Raw genomic sequence first — 14,965 nt, forward strand, 5'->3', positions numbered from 1 at the left:
ATTGCTTGCTATCAGAATTCTTGCATGGGGCGAGAATCTGGAAATGGCATGTTCTAATAACGTGACAGTGGGCGATGGGTTGCCCCCTTTGTCCCCCTAATATAGACGTTGAACAGGTCTAGGATCAGATGTCCCCACCCCTAGGGACCTTGATGGTTAGTCTCAAGATATTGTGACTTAAGAATGGCTGCATGTCAATTTGGCAGCCTAGAGCGATATTCACCCATACAATCAATCCCCCTGACGGACACCCTCTCCCCACGGTGGTAGCTGGAATGCAGAAGCAAGCATAGCCTGTTTTATATTGTGGAATCAGACTCCAAGTCTCCTGGAACACACAGATATCAAATCATTCTATCAGCTCATTCCAGTGGGGTAGTAGGAGTTTGTTGTTTAAACATGCTACATTTTTTAAATTTTTTTTTTAAAGTTTTATTGTTTTATTGCAAGGAAATACAGCGAAGCATAATAAGCAAAATAACACAGTATATTCCAAAAACAAAATATATAGTAATTTTTAACAGAATACATAATGGCAGAAAAATAAAACAGAGCATAGAGAAAATTAAATCCACTCGGCAATTGGTGCCCATATCTTTTCCCCCATGATTCTTTTTTTAACCCCCTTAAGCTTATAAATAGCAGATTCTATGTTATACATAAACAATAATTTTTCCCCCCACATGAAAAACGTGGGGGGATCCTGCTGATCCATTCTTTAGTAATACAGGATATGACTGCGGCCATGCAAAGAAAAAGAAAATAAGAGATTGGTCTGGGCCTAGTAACAGTGTGATCTATACCAAGTAATACTAATTCAAGAGTTATCTTTATGTCACATTTCAAAATAATAGATAAAAAAGTTTCAATTTGTTGATACAGCAATGACAATTTAGAACAAAGAAAAAACATGTGCAATTCATCGGCTGCATACAATCCACATCGACTGCAGTTCGTGCCTACCGTCGTACTCCATTTAACTACTTTGCTTGGAGTATAGTAAAGATTATGGATGCACATGAAATGTTGGGATTTCATCATCCCAGTTATAAGACACTCTGAAGCCATTCTAATCGACAATAAGATATCAACATCCGATATACCTAGACTGTTAGCCCATTTCATCTGACATTGGCCTAGATTATCCCCATATTCCTGCATTAAACTTAAGTAGATAGCTCCTATCCGGGGTTTTTTTTGTAAAAGCTCTAGTAAAGGAGTTTTAACTGGAGGGATTGAAGGATGATTCTGTAGGAAGCTACGAAGTTGTAAATATTTAAAGAAATCGTTTCTTCCCACAGAAAAATTAATCATTAAATCCTGAAATGAAACCATTTGACCATTATAAAATAAATCACCCAGATGCCTTATTCCTTTCTGCTACCACCTATACATAATTAAATCATGAAAAATTTCTGGAAATTGATCCATTGATATAAGGGGAGTATAGAAATTTAGTTTCGTTAATTTTATATGTTTTCGGATTTTTTGCCAGACTCCAAAAGCTGATTTGAGCGACTTATATTTCGTTTTTTGTGATAGCTGGGCTCTACTATTCTCAAGAAGCTACCCTTAACTTTCTCACCCAAAATCATTTGATAAATTGATGGGGTCTGGCAATCTACAAGTTCGACTCTATCACCCAAAATTAAGGGGCCAATATATTGTAAAATGGCAGAAAAATAATAAAAAAGAAAATAAGGGACATTCCATCCGCCACATTCCTTGCTAAGAATCATTTTCTTAGCAGCTTTTCTATGGCGTTTATAACCCCAAAGAAATCGAAGTGCAGTTCTCTCTAAATTTTTAAAGGAAAGTGGTTGGAAATCCAGAGGAATTGTACGAAATAAGTATAGAACCTTTGGTAGAACCATCATTTTTAGAATGTTAAGTCTACCAAAGAGAGATAGACGTAGGTTATCGAGACGGTGCAATGAAGTGTTAGTTTGGGTTATAATAGGATTTAGGTTGCGCTCTGGAATCTTTTCTATAGGTAGCGAAATTTTGATTCCTAAATATGTAACTTCTGAAATAGTAGAGATGTTTGCAGGTGGGTTTTCTCCTGAGCACAGAATTTGGGTCTTTTCCAGATTAAGTTTATAACCAGAAAAAAACCCAAACTGTTTAGCAATCTGATCAATGATAGGTAAGGCTGTTTGAACGTCCGTAGTAGTGATCACAATATCATCGGCGAAAGCAAGGACTCGATAGTTAATATTGGATAGATGTATGGGTTTGATATTAGCTTCTAAAAAAAAAGGGTTAATTAAAGGGTCAATGTAAAAAGCAAAAAGTAGGGGAGAGCAGGGGCATCCCTGACGAGTACCCCTAGTAATTAATAAAGGTGATGATAATTGCCCATTAATACGAAAATACGCTCGGGGAGAAATATACAAAGTTTTTAAAGCTTTAATGATCCCCTGTCCTAGTCCCTTCCTGAACAGAATTTCCCAGAGATAGCCCCAAGCAACCCGGTCGAAAGTCCAATATTAGACCGAGTTGCTTGGGACCAATCCAAAAAGGATATTACACGTCGAATATGATCGGCAGTGTCTCTAGCTGGAATAAAACCATGTTGGTACTTAGAAACTAAAGGGGAGATAATATTGGATAGTACTACCGCTAAAATTTTAGAAAAGATTTTACTATCAGTATTTATAAGTGAAATAGAGCGAAAAGATGAGGGTAATAACGGAGGCTTGCCTTTTTTAAGAAACACCGTAATAATAGAGTCATGCCATGATTGAGGGGCGTTGCCTTGCTGTGCATTCAGATATAGGTCCAATAGTTCTAATTTTAACGTATTCCTAAAGAATTTATAAAATTCTAAAGGAATAGCATCAGGTCCTGCAGCTTTTCCTGAAGCTAGCGACATTAGGGAGAGTTCGATCTCTTCCCAGGTGAATGGTAAGTCTAGTTTCTCCCTCTCTTCATTAGATAGGATAGAGTTCAATACTGGGTCAACAAACTGATTAATCTGATCTAAGCAATCAGGGCGATCATCATCAGCATACAGTTTAGAATAAAAATCACTAAAGACTCTCAGAATATCTTCCATTTTACTAACAGTCGTCCCTGTATGATTATTTATTTTATTGATACTAGCATAAGCTGCTTTCTGTCTCGCCCTCTTTGCCAATAATTTACCAGAGTTTTCACCAACTTCATATAGCTCTGTCCTAAAGGCAGAATTTGTTGCGCAAATTTTGTAGCAAATTGTTGATAAATCTTGGTTTTCAAAGGTGTTAATTTCTTTATATTTATTTCAGTAGCTAATCCTTGATTGTATGCTTGCATAAGTTGGACCTCTAGAGATCTAAGGTTTTTAATTTCAGAGATCTCCTGAACTCTAGCTTCCTTTTGTTTGCTTATTGAGTAGCTCAGTGTTTCACCCCGAACCCCACATTTAAAGGCATCCCAGACTATTTCAGGTGATGCAGTACCTTTATTGTTAGAAAAGAATTCCGGAATCCAAGCATTCATGCGGTCAATATAGGATGGGTCATACAATAATTTACGATCAAAAGACCATGAGCGGGTGGTGTTAGAAGTATTCAATTCAAATTTGAGTATTAGAGGGTTATGATCTGAAATAACTTTCGGAAGAACCTCATATTCTACTTGCGTTAGATCGTTATATAATCCCTTAAATACAAAGAATTAATAAAATCTAAAGAATCTTTGGTGCGGTGCAGAAAAAAATAAGTGTGCCCAAACGTTCCTATTCTTTTTTCATGCCCTACATCTGTTAATCTATACTCTTAGATAAACCCTTTAAGAGCTGTGAATACCTTCTTCTTCCTACCCTTATATGGAGTACTACTATAAATATCAAATGTTTCTTCCAAATGTAGATTAAAATCTCCACAAAAAATAATATTGGGTGACCATTGTGCCAACTCTACACTTAGAAGATCAAGCACACCAGAGTCATCCAATATAGACCCATACATTGAGCATATAGTAATGATCAGTCCTCCAACTTTAAGTTCGGCAATCACCCATCGTCCAAATAGATCTTCTTTAACTCTTTTTACTTCCCCCATTCCATATCTCTTAAGAATTGCGACCCCTCTTGTTGTAGAATTCTGACGAGAGCACCCTACCACTTCCAAACCGAGATCTTTTAAGGTCCCTCTGTTAGACCAATCAATATGAGTCTCTTAAATGCATACTACATCCACCCGCATAGTTTTTAACATCTGAGCCATTATACCCCTTTTTCTTTTATCATTCAAACCACATACATTGATAGAGTATATCGATAATTTAACCATTATAAAATATTTTTAAGTAAACTTGGCTAAACAAAAATACATGAGCAGCAACTGCCAAGATTCGGAATCTGCCGGAAGTGAATCCTAAACAAAAAACAAATATATCTTCCAACTGTATGACCTTGCACCCCGAAAGAAAGACTTCTTCCCACCCACAACCCCCACTGTTCCCTCCCACGCCTCCCTTCCCCCACCACCCCCCCACCAGAAGCGTAAGGGCAATTGCCCTCATTGATGGTATGTGAGTATAATCTATGAGTTCCGCCCGGGTCTGACCATCCTGACAAATAGAAAAAAGTAGAGTAGCATAACACACTGCTAAGGGGTCAGCCCATTCAAGCTAAATACAGTACATACTATAACAATTACATAGTTTCTAAATATTGTTGTGCTTTTATCTCCGAAACAAAGAATACGTTTCTTCCCTTATGCACAACTTTAAGTTTAGCAGGATTAAGTAAGAAGGTTTGACCCCCCTTAGCTTGCATAGGTGCCATAAGCTGTTTGAGTCTCCAACATTGTTGAACAGTTGCGGCACAAAAGTCTGGTCTAACAAAGAATTCGTGCCCCAAGCCTTTTCTGGGTTTAGATGGCCTTGCCAGATCATATAAGATTTCTCGGAGAAGGTAATTCTGCACACAAATGAGGATAGCTCTTGGATGTTTATTCCTCCCCTCCTGGTCTGGTTTTTGATTAAATGGAAACCGGTGAGCTCTTATAATTTCTTTATCCCAGTCCCATCCAGTAAGATCCTGAAAGGCATCCGAAAACATATCTACTACAAACCGTCGAGCATCCTTCCCTTCTGACTTTTCGCCAACTCCCAAAATACGTAGATTGTTACGCCGAGCACGATTCTCTAAATCCGTTAGTTTCCAGTCCACATCTTGCCTAGTACTGTCCAAGTCTTTGATTGAGTTCTTTTGTAGTGTTAACTCATCCTCTACCGCAGATATACGTGTTTCAGTCTCTTGCACTCTCAAATTAGTGTCCGTGCTAGACTTGGCCAATCGTCGGACGACATTTTGAAGTTTACGTACAGCTCCCTGAGTCCGAAGACCCTCAGCCTTGGTTTCTTCTCTATGAGTTAGAATCATACGATACATTGAGGCTTGTAACTTATATATGGATTTTAAAGTAATCTCCTCAGTTTCCTCTAGTAACTCAGGAGTTTCAGAAGTTTCAAGATCAATTTCGTTATTTGCACCGGCCCCATCCCATTGAGGTTGACCCATGACTGTTGTGATCTCTTTAGATCTTTCCTCTATGACCTTGCGGACAGTATTTGAGACTCCTTCATTTGTTAAAAAATCAGAACCGAGCATATCTTCCTCTGAGATTTGATTGCAATCGTCCGCCCAGTCTTTTTCATGAGAATGCCCCTCATTTAAAAGCTCCTCTTCAAGATCTCCTTCCGATGCAGCTGATAAATCAGACATTGAAAAAAATTGACCCCCTGATTCTATAGACTCTGCATCTTGTTGTTCCGTCGGCCTAGGTGAGACTCTAACTCCCTCTACAGCGAGGCAAAGCTCAGATACCACATCATCATCGTTAGCTTCTCCTCTTACTTCAGCTCCTTCATCAGCTGGGACTAAAGCAGAAGGTTTAGCTGATTGGCTTATGTTGATTTTTTCGGGATTAGAATGTGCTGGAGCCTTAGAGGGGGTCTGTTCAATTGTAATACTTTTATTAGGGTTAGTTATAGGCTTTTTCTTAAATAAATCAGGTATTGTAGGTTCTTTAGAAACTCCGTTAGTTTGTAAATTGCGGTTTTCTGGCTCGGCTATTGTAGTGGTATTTGGAGCATTAGTAGAATTAATTAAGTTGGTGGTATTTTTCTTTGCTACTCTGCCTTTAGGAGCCATGTTAAATGGATGAAAATATGCAATATATCAAAGAATGAAAAGAGGTTTATTCAGTCAATTGAAGCACTTCTATGCTGTCGATACTTGCTGGCTGCTAAGGAAAAAGTTTGAGCACTACAATGTAGCAAATTCAAAAAAAAATTTGTTTCCACTCACCGGGTGAATCTTCTGTTAATCCAAGCGTAGCAGTAAAAAAAGAGAGAAAAAAAATCAAAATAAAAGCTCAGGAAACTGCTACAGCGTTGGTTGCTAACTGCAAGAGACTTTAAAGTTCAGTCACTTGCTAAGCACCGACAAAAACGCCTTAATCGCGCCCTTGAGCTTCACACCGTGTCTGAAACACCACCAGTGCCTTCTAAGCGAAGATAATTAACTTGCAACACTGTAGCCGAGAGCAGCAAAATCCTCAGCACAAACACCCAAGCCGCGTCTTCCACACGTCTCGTGGCAGCTGATTTGCAAATTCGCTGGGGCGCGGCAAGGCTGAAGTGCCGCAGACGCGGAAACACAGAAGCACCTGGATCCCGCTGATCAGTGGGAGAGAGTCCCCGACACGGCCCCCGCAGCTCAGCAATTCAGTGGCAAGATGGCGGCCGCTACTGCAGCCGTGTGAGGAGCTGCTCGTGTTCTGCCCGGCGACTGACCTAGCCTGGCGTGATTGAGGTGCTTGCTGCAGCCCTTCGTCTTCACTGAAGTTCCAAGGAGAAAATATCGATTTGTTCTCCGCTCTTTTTTTGGAGCCACTGAATTGCAAAACATGCTACATTCAATGACATAATCTTTACCTTCATAGGGTTTAGAACCATGGCACACATTAACGTTTTTCGACGGTGACTGGTTAGACTGAATTAGGGGACCAGGCATCTCAGTATGATCTAGTGATGTACATGATCCTGTCTCATGGGGCCTCTGCGCTGTTTCAGGGAGGTAATTTGAACACTTCTTCCCCGGAACGATTGATGATAGTTCATGTACATCGGGGTGGGATGAGAAATTGGAAGGGTTCTACATGGAGCTTAGGATAGTAGTGCTTGGGTCCGTGTGTAGATGGGGAGCTATCTGTAGTCAATAAATTCTAAGGATGTCCCTCATTCTAAGATTTCAATTTTCCCACCCCCTACAATTGTTGGTGTGTGTCTGAAGTGTACGGATGGGGTGGGAGGGGGCATGTTTGCTATTCTAATGTGAGAAGGTTCTCTGCCAGATCAGCAGTAGAAAGCGTAAGGGGTATATTATCAAGGGCAGTATCACTGTTTTAGCAGTACTTTTTGCCGCAAAAGCAGCAATATTCTTATCGCCCTATTAACAAGGCAGCACTAACAAGCATCGGCGCATGTACATATATAGATATACATCGCTAATGAGATGCAAAGTAGACGTTCCTTACAATTACTTAATTGAAAAACATTGCAAACACAACTTTGCTGTATTATCAATGCTGCTCCGGACGCGCGTAGCGATGAAAAAGCGATGAAAAAAGGCACGCTAAGCCCCCATTATCGCATAATCCTAACACCTGAAGATAACCTGATTTACCATTATGGCCTATGGGAGGTGGATTGTATGGTTAAGGACACACTCCCCTACAACCAAGCTTTTCATTAGCGCTGTGAGTGAAATCATCGCTGGATTTCACACGCTAATGAGGATTATCGCTGGATTGTACTTCGCCTGTTAGTAAGCGTTGCTGATACGCCGCTAACACGGCAATGTAATTCAGCAAAAGAGGGCGATAATGTAAAACGCGCTAAGCGCGTTTTGTGATATTTATCACAGTTTGAAGATAATATGCCCCTTACTTCAATATAATCAAGAGATTGCACAGGGGACAAGCAACTTCGGGCCCTAATGATGTCCTCGCGAATGACTGAGCAACAGCCCCTGATGTAGCGAATCCAGTGTGTAACTTTGTTGACTAAAGAGTCATTACTTTTGCGGGCGTTCTTTGGACTAAGCTTCGGAACTTTAACTATAAATATTTTTGGGTCATGTAATGAGGGAGCAGTGTATGAGTGTTGGGTCTGCTGGGATGGTTTCGCTAAGGGGCATACACTCATCGGTGTACCAGTGAAGCTTGCATAATCGGATCGAGTTCTGGGGGCAATTTGGTTAAGGCGATCTTTAGGTATATGGGCCTTTGAGTGCCAGTGATCTTCAAATGTATTAGGCTTTGCCTTTTTGTGGTAATCTGTTAACAGGACTTGGAGAGCGGAGTTTATGGGAAATGTTAAAGGTAGAGTGATGGCGCCACTTGGTTTTGCCCTTTCGGTTGGTGGCATCTTGTTTGCTAAATTCATTTGATGATCATGGTGGAGAAGATGACTTACAGGCTGATGACGAGGTGTGACCGTTGGCAATAAGGTTTTAACCAGTATGGTAAGGTTTTCAATCATGTGCCTCATTGTTGCTAACTCAGACCTGAGGGTGTTAATAAGCTGAGCTGTATCATGTGATGCAGGGGTTTGTTCTTCGCTGTCTTGTACTTGTGCTGTGTTGGCAAATGGGGTGCTTCATCTGTGATGGTTGCTCCTTGCGTGGCTAATGGAGCAAACCTGTTTGAGCAGGTGACGGGGGGACCCGATACGCATTCCTCAGCACTGATGGCAGAATCTGAGGGGTTAGTAACCTCAACCTGTCCTTTTACGTGAGCCAGTAGTGTGGTGATACTATCGTCTAGATTTCCCTTACTAGAGTGCTTATAAAACATTGTAGGGATGATTTGTGGGTGGGAAGTGCTAGTATGATTAGGAGAAGGTTGGCCATTAGTGCGGGGTGCTGTGGGTTCTGAGACTAAAATGTCCTTACACTCCCTAATGAGAGTATTCATTCTGTCAAGGACACATTTACCAGCTGCATGCTTCTGGCTTTCCTTGCCTTTTTCCCCGTGCCTGCCCCACTATTATTGCTACTTCCCCCCACCATTCCCATGAGACAAATTAATCAGTTCACAAATGATAACCCGGCATCAATTATTTATAAGGGCCACCGTTACTGTATGTAGTCATGAACTTGAGAAGTAAGGAACAGTGAGCAAAGTTCAGGCTTAGTACTTAAAAGAATGTCTCACACAGTATGGAGGATCACCAGGGCAAAGAGAAGGTTAACACAGTACCTTGTCTAGTTGATTGTGAGGCCGTGACAAACAGGAACTCAATCCAGCAGTGTTATGAAACGGGGTGGCCCTGCCCTACCTCTTCCTGGCAATGACGAGCCTGCCCATGGCCCGGCAGCAGGCTCATTCTTCCTGGGAGCAGGGTCTCTTGGACCCTGGAGTCCCCTTGCTGACGCTGGTGGCCGGGTGAAAGTGTTGAGCGTTCCGCACTGCGGTGATGGAAAGCGCTTTTTAGTACGAAGGGAGCAGCAGGCTCTATCCACCTGGGAGCAGGGTCTCTTGGGACCTGGAGTTCCCCTTGTTGATGCTGGTGGCCGGGTGAAAGTGCATATATATATTTACTGAAAAACCAAAGGTTACAGTGACCTTCTATTTAGGTAGCGGAATAAAAAACGTATAGTTAGGCTCAGGTGTCACTCATACAAAACCAGAGAAATTCAGCAGTTATAGTTAGATGAGCTAATTATACCTCACACCTGTGCAATGCACTGTTTATGACATAGTACATCACTCATGACATGGTTAGTGACATCACTGATGACATCTCAAATGGCATCACTTATGACATCACGATTACATCATCCACAGAATCTCTGATGCACCCACTCATACCCCCATTTCACCTTTCATACACCCACTCCAACTTCTAGACTACCATTCTCGAACCCATTCACATACCCATACCAGTACTTACACACCCACTCGCTGATTTATTCATCTACACACACATCTACTCACTCACCCATACAGCCACTCATACACCCACTCGCTCACTAATACAGCTACTGACATATCCACTCATACACCCTTACGGCCACTCACACAATCAGTCACCCATAGAGCTAATCGCACACCTATTCACTCACCCATAGAGCCAATCACACAGCCACTTTCTCACTCAGTTACACACACGGCCACTCAGTCATTTAGATACTAACACATACTCACTCATCTATACAGTCACTGACATAAGCACACTCTCATAGATATAGTGACTCACTATCACTTGCTAACTGACACAGTCACCCATATACACCAACACTCACCTATACTGCCTTTCACATATGACACATCCAGTCACACACCGAAACAGCTATACACATACTAGGTCACCCATACAGCCCCTCATGCATGCACTCACAAACCCATAGATCCACTGACTCACCCACTTACTCATCCATACAAGCAGTCACACACCCTCTCACCCACCCACACAGACATTCAGCCACCCTTACAAGGGACTCAGATAACCAATCACTCACCCATAGAGCCACTCATGTACCCACTCAGGCATCAATATAGCTACTCACACACCAACTGACACACTGATATAGACATCCACACAACCAATCACTCACCCATACATTTACTGAGACATGTAATCACTCACTGAAACAGTCAGATACGTACCCACTGAATCATCCATACAGGCACTCATACACCCACTGATTCCCCAATACACCTTAGTATATATATTTAACACTTATAACCATTTTAAAAATGTGATGTCATAAGCATTGCATAGCAGGGACGTATTTTATACTTACCTTATGTAACTATAAATACTGAATTTCTCTGGTTTTGTATGAGTGAAACCAGAGCCTAACTATAACGTCTCTGTAACAGTTGGTCCCTTCAGTGAATTTATACATTTTTTTAAATTCTATTTCCTAACTACAACGTCCCTGTAACTTTAGTTTTTTTCAGTGAAATTCTAAGGTGTTTCAAATGCTAATTCTGAACTATAACGTCCCTGTAAAATCAGTTCTTTTCAGTTAATTTCTATGTTTTTTAAAGGAGTAGTCACGTTTTCAGAGTGGTGGTAGAAAGGTGGCGGGTTCTCTGGCCAGCTCTCAGGAAGGCCGCTTGGTAGGATTTGCCGGAGGTACCAGGAGGTCTTTTTCACCCCCAAGGTCCCTCAGGAGGAAAGTGGATTTCATCCTCCAACCAGTAGTGCACAAGGAGCTGCGTTTCCATAGTGGTGGAGAAAGGGAGTGTGGCCTCCGAAGACTTCTTAGCAATCACGCCGTGTGGGACTTGATGGAGATAACAGGAGGGGCAGTTGACCCCCAAGGACCTCCTTGGGGGATACAAGGAGGGGGGCCCTATGTACCCCTCCTACATTTTTGCACATGCCCCCACACCTGGCCCACCCGGGAGCCCATTTGAAACTAGCACAATTCCTCCAAAATCTTTTTTTAAATGCTTTTTTGCCCTTGCCATGTCCCTTTGGGACCTCCCACAGAGGCCTACAGAGTTACGGTGTTTCTACCCTGTCCCCTTTTCTTTTTTAAACCGAGTCACAAGATGGCTACCAACACTACCTGGTTTGAAGTGATTGCAGCCGTGGATCCCCTGCGTCCCTATATATACTACTGGAAATTTCTTTAAATGTATCTACAACTATTGAACAGATTTGCACCAAATCACAAAAAAGCACACCTCTGAAGCAAAATCTACCTTCCTGCCAAATTTGGTGTAATTATTTTCAGCAGTTCGGGCTGTAGCTCTGTCTAAAAGTCCTAAGGGAGTTAACATGGGGAAAAAGCGCTTTTAAGCATACCCTGGTTTTCAGCCCCGCTTGACGGGTCACCACGAAACTTTCAAGATGGCAGCTTAAGTGAGCATTGTATTAGTTTGAAAAAATTGTGAAGATTCATGAAACTGCTCCAAAGTTATTGGCAAAACAAAAAAACGCATTTCCTATGGAAACTAGGTCCTAACTATAACTACCTACCGGTGACTGCCAGTATGTAATATATATATAGGTAATATATAAATGTTAAATGTTAAATGTCGTATACTTGTAAAGCGCACAGCTGCCCCAGCAAAGGGGCATCCCGACGCTGTATACCGCTGGGTAACCCATCCTGGCTTTCCCTGTGAGATGGTCTCTCCTGGGCATCTCCAAGGTGAAGACAAGCATCCCCAGCGCTGATGGGGCTGTTAGTAGATATTAAGCAAGCTATGGCCCACAGTTGCTGAGTGGGACCCGTGGTTGGAGTAGGCACCGAGGCGAGAAATTTTGAACCCGCTGACCATGGCCCAAGACCCTGCCGCATCGGGAATCGAACCCTGGTCCCGGGTCGACCTCTGCTTCCGGGTCTGCCGCCTCTAACCAGTGAGCCACACCACTCTACTCATATATATATTCACTTAAGAAACCATAGGTTTCAGGCCTTATATAGTTAGGAATTAGCATTTAAAAAACCATTGAAATTGCTCCTATATAGTTAGTTGTACTAACTATATTTCGCGCACCCGCAATCCACTGCTGATGATGTCACATATTACATCATTCATGACGTGGTCAGTGACATCACTGATGACATCACTGATGACATCTCAAATGACATCACCGATGACATCACTGAGGACATCATCCAGTGACTGTGCGTTTCTGTAAAGTTTAAATATGTTTCACATATTGACGAATGAGTGGATGTATAATTGTCTGGATGAAGGATTTAGTAGGTGCGTGACTGACTGTATGAGTGAGTGATTAAATGTGTCTTACTAAATGCATGGGTTAGTGACTAAACTGTCTGAATGTGTGCATCAGTATGTCTGTTGTTGTGTAAGCTGCTGCATGTGTTGATCAATAGCTATATGAGTGGCTATATGGGTTATTGATTGGTTGCCCAAGTATTTGAATGGGTGACTGAGTGTGTGTGTGGGTGGCTGGGAGGTGTGTGACTCTGTGCATAGATTTGTGAGTAGTTGATTCACAAGGTGTATGAGTTCAAGAGTGCATGTGGAAACAGCTATATGGGTGGTTGACTGTGTGCATGGGTGTGTTGGTGAGTGAATGGATATCTCAGTGCTACATGTCCAAGTAAGTACATATGTAAAACACAGTGCATGTGAGAGTTGGCATATATAAATGACTATACATGAGAGCCAGTGAATGTGCGAGTGGCTGTATGGATCATTGTCTACTTGTATCAGTGATTGTATAAGAGAGTAAGTATGTGTTAGTATATGTTTGAATAAGTAAGGTGTTGTGTGTATAACTGTATAGTTGAGGAAATGGAAGTGTGATTGATTCTTTGCATGACTGACTAGGTGTGTGAGTAACTCCATGGATGAGTGGGAGTGTGTGAGTGTCTCCATAGGTGTATGAGTGCATATGATAGTGTTGTATTGATGAGTGACTGTATGTATGAGTGATTCTATGGGTGAATGAGTGAATGTGTGTGTAGAGCTAGGAATCAGTGAGGGCGTATGAAGTAACTGGTATTGGTGTGTCAATGGTTTCAAGAATGGTATCTGTATTTAAGACTGAGTGTATCAAAGGTTATATTAGAGAGTGAGAAGGTGCATCATATTATCACATGAATGATATCATCAGTGATGTGATCAGTGATGTCAAATGAGATGTCATCAGTGATGTCATTTGAGATGTCATCAGTGATGTCATCAGTGAGGTCACTGACCATGTCATGAATGATTTAATATGTGACATCATCAGCAGTGGATTGCGGGTGCGCGAAATATAGTTAGTACAACTAACTATATAGGAGCAATTTCAATGGTTTTTTAAATGCTAATTCCTAACTATATAAGGCCTGAAACCTATGGTTTTTCAAGTGAATTTGCAAGGTTTTTTAAATGCTAATTCCTAACTATATAAGGCCTGAAACCTATTGTTTTTTAAGTGAATTTGCAAGGTTTTTTAAATGATAATTTTAAAATGTACTAATTATTATATTTCTTTCTTTTAATAGTAATTTTCTACATTTTTATTATAAATACTTATATTTATTTTATTTTTAAAGTTACATTTCATAAAATGTTTCCACTTTCATTTGAGATGTCATCAGAGATTTCATGAGTGATGTCACTGACCATGTCATGAGTGATGTAATATGTGACATCATCAGTAGTGCATTGCGGGCGCGCGAGTTATAGTTAGCTGAACTAACTATAACGGAGGAATTTCGATGGTTTTGTATGAGAGAAATGTCCAGCTATCTATAACATGGGTGAAACACCTATGGTTTTTCAGTGAATTTCTAAGGTTTTTTAAATGCTAATTCCTAACTATAACGTGGCTGAAACCTATGGTTTTTTCAGTGAACTTCTAAGGTTTTTTAAATGCTAATTCCTAACTATAACGTGCCTGAAACCTGTGGTTTTTTAGTGAATTTCTAAGGTTTTTTAAATGGTTATTCCTAACTATAACCTGCCTGAAACCTATGTTTTTTTCAGTGAATTTCTAAGGTTTTTAAAATGCTAATTCCTAACTATACCATGCCTGAAACCTATGGTTTTTTCAGGGAATTTCGAAGGTTTTGAGGTTTTGTAAATGATAATTTTAAAATGTTCTAATTATTATATTTATTTCTTTTAATAGTACTTTCCTACATTTTTATTATAAATACTTATATTTATTTTATTTTTAAAGTTACATTTCATATTTTTAATGTAAAATAATAACAAAAATAAATTCAAAAAGAATACACTGCTAGTGAAACTGCCTGGGTGAATTTGTATGTGTTTGTTTGAGGCAGATTTAGAACACCCTTGTGCCTCTTTTACACCGCCCTTGCATCACTTTTCTGATAAAGCGGTGGTGCAAAAGATGCGCCATGGTATGTGGTATTTAGAATGTGACGCATCTGGGAGGTGCGTCACATTGTAAATCCTACAGGGGGGGGGGGCGTTCAAGCACAGGAACACCTCCTAAAAGTGGCTGACTGAAATCT

Source organism: Lissotriton vulgaris, chromosome 5, assembly GCF_964263255.1.
Source record: "Lissotriton vulgaris chromosome 5, aLisVul1.2, whole genome shotgun sequence".
Lineage (NCBI taxonomy): Eukaryota > Metazoa > Chordata > Amphibia > Caudata > Salamandridae > Lissotriton > Lissotriton vulgaris.